The following is a 7,500-nucleotide window of genomic DNA, read 5'->3' as shown; positions in this document are numbered from 1 at the left end:
TAAATAAATAATCAGTTTATTTAACCCTTGGTAGTGTATAACACTAAGGGAGGCCAATTCTACACAGAACGCATAAATACACTTGGCACAGAAGGCAAAAACTATTAAACCCTATTGTAACTGTGAGTAACGAAAATAATTACTAAGGCGGTCCGTTCTGACAATGCTGAATTCAGAACGGGAAAAACCCGACCTCAACCCGTACCCATGAGCGACATTCGTTAGTTGTGGCAGCAGGTGTACAAGGAAACCGGACTCCTTGATGTTAGATATGAAACACCTGCGAGCCTCATCACGGTGCGCCAACAGCGTAGGGAAGCCACAGCTCGCGAGTGCCGACTCATAAGGGCAATCTGGAATATGATTCTTAGTGCAGACTTCTGCACGCTTTCCACCAACTGAACCAGACAGGCGGGTAACGTGGCCCACAACGGAAATGCAAATTCTAAAACGGGCCGCACAAGGCTACAATAAACCTGAATGAGATCAGCTGGTGGGAGGCCTGATTTCCTTAAGACTCGTAAAGCATAGAGATGCTTGCGTGCTCTCTTCACAATATAGTCGCAGTGAATAGACCACGACAAATTAATTGTGCAACAGATGGACACCGAGCAACTGCACGATAACACTGCCCGACATCTGTAAGGGGGGTAAATCCGAAGGCTTATACTGTAAGAGATCTATGTGTAGCTCTTTACATTTGGATGGATTTAGCTTCATACCATGACTACTAGCATAATTTATGAACAAATATGCCTCGCTACAAAGGGCAGCATGCTGGTTAAACTTCTAGGAATAAGCTCTAAGACTGACAAATCGTCCACATACTTTACTCTAGTTTTCCAATCCTTCACTAGGTTGTAGACGAGGACTGCAAACAACAGGGGGCTAGTCTTGTCCCCTGAGGGATACCGCCCCTTGGAATAACGCTGTTGGACAGAGCACTAACGATTTTGACTTGCTGCGACCTATTCGTCAAGAAGGCCTCAATCCATCGAATTAAGGCCTCATGTACTCCTAAATCACGAAGCTCAGATACCAAAACAGAATGATCCACCAGGTCAAGTCCTTTGCTAAAGTTGATAAACAAGATGCGTGCATAGCAATGGCCGTTGTCAAGCACTTCTAGGATACAGTGTAGCAAGTAAACAAGCGCATACGTGGTTGATCTGCCTGGAAGAGCAAACTGTTAAATAGATCAATTTTGTCGATGACCTGCTTAAATAGGGGGGCTAACGTGAAACCCTCAAATATTTTAGCTATTTGAGAAGTTAAGGTAACTGGCCTTAGATCGTTCTTAATACATTCAGGTGGTGAACATTTGATCTGATAAGGGATGAATCCTTGCCCTAGCGAAGCATTGTAAATGTCAGTAACTACTGGCGCAAGTTCAGAAGCAAATTCCTTCCAGACCTTGTTAGGAACCGCTGAGGGCCCAGGCGATTTATTGATCTTGACTTGTGCAGGGCTTTATAGCAGCTAGAGACATCAACAAGGAACTCCCTTGGGACATCAAGGTTATGATCCAGGTCAGCAAGCGTGGTGTCTAGGGGGGTAAAATGTGATGTAAGGGCAGACAAAAAGGAGTTGAACTTCTCTGCTAGGGCAGCTGGAGTGGGAGTATCCTCATCGAGTAACTGGGTTACCCAATCTGTTTGAGCTCTTTGACCAGTAAGGCCCTTACTGGTACCTCACGCCACCAACGACTGGTGCTACTTTCTTTAAGGGAGGCCACCTTACTATAGAACTTTTTTTTTACATTCCATGCATGCCCTCTGCACCTTATTACGCAACTCTTTGTAGTGCTGCGAGTCATTTCCATAGACAGCAAGAGCTTTTGGCATTTAATGATCAGGGATTTTAGCTTGCCTGTGATCCAGGGTTTATCTGAAGAGCAGCATTTAGTACGCTGCAAGGGAAGATAGTAGCTGACTGTCTCTGTCCAGGCAGAATTAAACAAATCATATTTTTCCTGGACATGTGTAAGGCTCAAAACATCAGACTAGTCATACTGTGTAATTCAGCAACCAAACTCAAGGACTCTACTAGGCCTGAGGTCCCTTTTAGATATAATGTTCACAGGCTGGGTTTGATTTGGTGGAATGGTCTTGGGCTTGATCAGCACAGTAAAATGGTCACTTGTACCAAGCTTGGGCAACTGGAGAGGTGAGCGAACAATTTGGGTCTGTTAGACAGGCACCATTCCAGAGTCCAGTATCCCTGGTTAAGATCTTAATCAATTGTGATAGGCCAGTAGAATTCTTGGTTCGTTGTTCCGCAATTCCTGTGCTTGTAGGGTTGAAGTCCCCACATACTACAGGTAGCCCTTCAGGATGTCGTGACAGGAACCAATCAATGTTATTCCGGATTAGATCTAGTAAAGCTAAATTCTCGGCAGCTCCATTACTGGGAGGATGGTAAACAACACCCAGTAAAATGCAGGAAATAACTCTTGGGAGTCAAAATGGTCGTATTTCTAACCACAGTGATTCATTTTCTGATGATTCATATGACAGGATCCTCTTGCAAGGTATCTGTGAATTAACATAAACACAAACACCACCCCAACCATCAGATCTGTCACATCTATAAGAGCAATACCCACTTAGAGAAATGAGCGAGTCACAGATAGAAGGATTCAGCCATGTTTTGACCAAGCAAATAATGCCAGGCAGTTTGTCCATCGTATAGCGAAGAGAACAAATATTCGCCAGTAAAATACTGGGGAACCACGGCACTAACGACTTGCTTGGCTGGCCCAGAAACTTGACCCATTTAAGATGAGAGCCTCCCAAGAACACTGGAACAATAGGGCCCATGGGATTTCTCGCGCTGAACAGCATAACTTCACTCTTGCCAGGATGTGGTGTCAGCTGGTTGTTTTGGCACCAAGTATAAACTTCATGTAAGGCCTTATTTAACTGTGTGATTGCCAGGTCTGCCGAGTCTCCTATACAGTAAACTGTTGTGTCATCAACGAACATGTATATATAGCAGCGACCCTGATTGGACCATTGACGATTGCTTCAATTCCTTTCGTAAACAAATCTCGTCAGTGCATTGCTTGCAAATAATCAGCATAATACAAAATGCACCCGCCCCCTTGCGACCTTTTCTATCCAGCCGCAAGAACTTCATTCCATTAATTTCCACCGAGTCATCTGAGATAGTCTTATCAAGATATGTTTCAGTTACAGCCAGATCGAATCTCAAATCTGCACAACTTCTGCAAACATCGTTAAGTTAACTCTTCTATTTTGTTCCGTAAGCTGCAAACATTCAAATGAGCCACTCTAAGATCTTCCGTTGAGCCAGCCTCTAATTTATGTACAATGTCAGAGAAGTAGATTTCATGTGTCTCTTCTTTACTACTCAGCGAACCAGAGAGAACAGCTGGAGTTGTTGTACCCACCACTTCCATGAACAATTCATCCAAAATAGACACAAAAGGAAGAAAGGATAACAGATTCAAATCTGAAGCAGTTTCTTGTTTGAACTGCTGACAACATAGGAGACAAGTCCAATCGTAGAAATATTATCTAAAATTTCCTTATATTGCTTGGGTGACACTCCTCCACATTTTGATGTGATAACTACTGGCACACGAGTTACAGACCAGCGACCGATGATTTCAAGCCATAGTCCTTGTGCAGGTAAAACAACTCTTTCTCTCAGTGTGCGGTCCAGGGTTTAAATTTATGTCCCAGCTAATAGCCAAATCAATTGAAAAGTTGAATCAGAATTAGGGTAACGATTCAGTCTTGCCTGAGAATGCTTTGACTAAAATGCGCACGCATCCAACATGGCTTCTGTTCATAAACACAAATGGAACAGCGTGGTTTTGTGAGTCAACTCAGTTGAAAGTTTGCAGCTTACGCATCTAATCCTTAGCTGTGTGATCTACTTCTTCGTGTGGTCATTTTTCAAACCCAGAAAAGCAAATGTACAAGGAGAGAATAAGATAGCATTTTAGCGGTGAGTTTTGACGTCCGCCTGCCATGTGTTCATATAAACGAGAACAAATCTGCCAAAATACCTGTATGATTCTTACAAAAAATTCCTAGCCAAAACATTCAAAGCCGCCCTTCTTGAAGAGCGAGGCTACCCTAAGCATCCTACTATGTAGAGAACACTATCTGAGGTCCCTTTTTCTGGAAGACAGTTGACAGTTAAACAAAAAGCCAAAACCACAGAGAATTCTACCATTTCTCACAACATACAACCCAGCAGTGTCAAGTAACACTGACGCGCAACTGGAGTTTTATTGAAAACCAGCCATAATGCTGACAAACTATTGAATCTTGAAGCCTCCTTTAATGTCATACAAGAGGAGTAAATCACTCAAGCACATGCTCGTTATACTAAAGCAAAACTATTATTTTTAGTAGTAGTATTATTAAAACTGTGAAATGAAGGTTTCATAATTATCTGTAACCAAAAATCCACAAAAGGGAGACAGTGCAGGTCTGTCAAATTATTTCAAATTCTCAGCACAGTGGGTTGTGTTTTTATTAATAAAGTGTTGACATACATAGACACATAGACTCTAAGTGGTCGCTTACGAGAGCTTCAAAAACAATGTGGAAGTCCAGTTGGGTAATCCTAAAGGTGGTCGCGGTCGCTTACGAGAGCTTTCAATTACGGAGTTTAAATGACATTTAAAATGGCATTTTACATTGGTGGTCGTAACTACAGCTGGTCGCTTACGAGAGTGGTTACAATGAGAGCTTCTACTGTATTTGGCTTTCTATCGCTTTCATCTTTCCTTTTAGCAATTCCTATAACAACATTAATTGAAACGAGATGCTTCCGTGAAGCATACACTGGGTTGCCTGTGGTACGTGTTACAGAAAATCAGAAGGCACTGAATTGTGTGGTATGTGAACTACAGCATTCCAGTCTCTGAAGAATAACAAATAAAAGAGAAGCGAGAAACATTGGCTTCTGGGCTGACATGTTGATAATTTTCAAGTTCCCTCACAACCTCTTTTCACCACAAGTTTAAGCATGCCCTCTGAGCTAACCTGCGATCAGGCTCTATTTTAGTTTCGCGTGGTACGTAATGTGGAGTTGGCGAAACGAAAAATAGAGCCTGACCAAATTCCTCTTCGAAATTCCTTCCGCCCACTTTTTTTGATTGATTGACATGTCCTTCATCGGCCAATCAAATTTACTTCCATTACACCAATACACGCGTGGACGGCAGATTCACGCTATTTTGTTTTGACCAGAGTTAATTACCGTGGGAGGAATATTATAAACGAATTCGAAAGTTACCGTTGGCTTTAATTTGAGAAAAACAAATAAAGCATGGGGAATGTTTTCGACCGCTATATTGCGGCAAAGGCCGGTGTAATTCTCCCTTCGAACTTCACTGAATATGCATCCTATTTAAGCTTGACCTCTTAATTTGTAATTGAGATAACCTAGCATTTTGTCGTTGGATGGTTTGGCAATAGATTTTTAAAGAAAAAAAAAAGAGAAATACATTATTCCTTTAACGTGTTTGCCCATGAAGGTTTCTTAGGTGATTTTTTCGGGTAATATCTTCAGTTGCAGTGTATTTCTAGAATTGCGCGCAGTAAAATCATGATAAGTTTGGCTGTTAATTTTTTGATGGAGTACGAACAGTAAGATGCACTCGCAAAGTTTCTTTTATTGTTGTACAATTGATCTATCTGGAAACATGCCATTTTAGTTTCTGGAGTGCGAGTTTTAAGTTAAATCAACTGGAAATATTATGAAGTGTGCAAACAAACCGTGTCATGTACAGTAAATAAATAAAGCCGTTTGATACACAGATATTCAAAACATGCAATCGTGTAACTTGCGATTTTATCGGCATCTCCTCTTGTTGATATATATGTCCCTTGTCTCATCTAGGAAACCAATATGCATCGGCTTTCATTGTCATTTGAAAGAACCAGCTATTTAGCTTTCAAAACATCGGGGAAGTTTGTGCCAAAGTACTTTCAACCATATGGCCACAGAGCTCGACAACGGAATCGCTAATTTCACTCGTTTCAGAGATTCAAACCCGATTCTGGACAAGTTATGAGATGTTTCTGATGGCATATCACCATTTATACAAATACAATCAAGTTGCACCGTCCACGGCATTGTAAGAACAAAAGGGAGCAAATTTTTTCGTACACTTATGGCGGATTAGTCTCGAGGACTTCGCGAGAGGTCCGCGCAATCACGATGGCATTTTCACTTCCGGCGTTTCAACAGCCAATCAGATCACGAGTTTGGTCGGCCAAATTTTGGCCGACCGTCCGGAATTCTTGAGAGACTTTTGGTCAGGCCCAATTTTAGCGAGCGACGACATAAGAGAACATATGGGCGAAGCTAAAAATGGGCCTGATCGCAGGTTACCTCTGAGCATCTCACAGCTTTGTAATACCAAAGTTCACTGAAGTTAAGTCCTCTCCAGCGGGGTTAGTGTTTGGATGGGAGACCAAAAAAATATACCCCTCATAAAACAGAAGCATCGGACCGAAAATACTATTAACACTAACAAATGCAAACTCAGCAAGGTACAGATTTTGTTAGCTTGCTTTATGCAAAACAAGAACATCATTCTAAAAGCTTATTCTACGCAAAAACTAGGTTCTGGAGGTAATTTTGAGAGTAGAAATCAAGGTTACGCGGCAGATGGCAAATACAAACTCACGATTTAATTAAGTTAAAACACCAGAAAGACGCTAACCTCATTTTGACAAGAAAATGCTTTACTATTGCCATAAAAACTATCCAGTTAAGCTCGCATATCATAAAACATGATGAATTCATAAAGGCCGCCTTTTCCAGCGAACAATTTTTTGAAACAAACAACATATTTGCTATTAGAGGCAAAAACCCCTTCTATTTCATTACATAAGTGAAGAGAAGAAACTCAATCGTGTCAAATATGCGCAATATTGCAACAAACTAAATTTCAGGATCATACCGTTTCCATGAAGAACCTTTTCCTTGAATAATGAAGCACAAAATACACGACAAGCTTTCTTTCAAATAATTCTTGGCTGTTACATTTCCAATTATTTTTTTTACCTGAAGACATGTGCAGAGTTGATCACAGATCCACGTAAGGTGTTCGATTCGTTCAATCGTTCTCTGTCTTCGGTGAACCCATAAGTTACCAGAGAATTTTCCATTTGGTTTCAGTGTTCTACATAACAGCACACTTTGATTTCGGCTCGACGGGTGATAGATTGTTGTCGAAGTCCATTACTTGTCGCTTTTGAGATTCCAGGTGTTGGTTTTTCACCGCCTGCCTAGTTTATCCAACTGACTTTCCATTATTGAGCTCCATAAGGGTATATTTTATTTAAGGATCCACTAAAACGGCATTCGCGTTACATGACTTTTGACACCATTGCAGGCTAAGTTAATGATTCTCCTGTGTCCACCAGAGAAATCTACGCATTTCCACTACCCTCTCGATCCTAAGAAAATACGCGCAGAAGGCTCTATGCACAAAGACACCACTTACCA

The 7,500-nt window shown here is 41.4% G+C and overlaps 1 protein-coding gene across 2 annotated transcripts in view; it reads right to left on the bottom strand.

Moving 5' to 3' along the window:
• Positions 1-7,500, bottom strand: part of LOC138008399 (schlafen family member 13-like) — a 56,510-nt gene that overhangs the window by 30,551 nt on the left and 18,459 nt on the right. The gene's annotated exons all lie outside the window — the stretch shown is intronic.

The sequence above is a fragment of the Montipora foliosa genome, chromosome 6, assembly GCF_036669935.1.
Source record: "Montipora foliosa isolate CH-2021 chromosome 6, ASM3666993v2, whole genome shotgun sequence".
Lineage (NCBI taxonomy): Eukaryota > Metazoa > Cnidaria > Anthozoa > Scleractinia > Acroporidae > Montipora > Montipora foliosa.
Note: the sequence above shows the minus strand (reverse complement) of the source record. Positions and strands in the feature narration are given on the sequence as shown.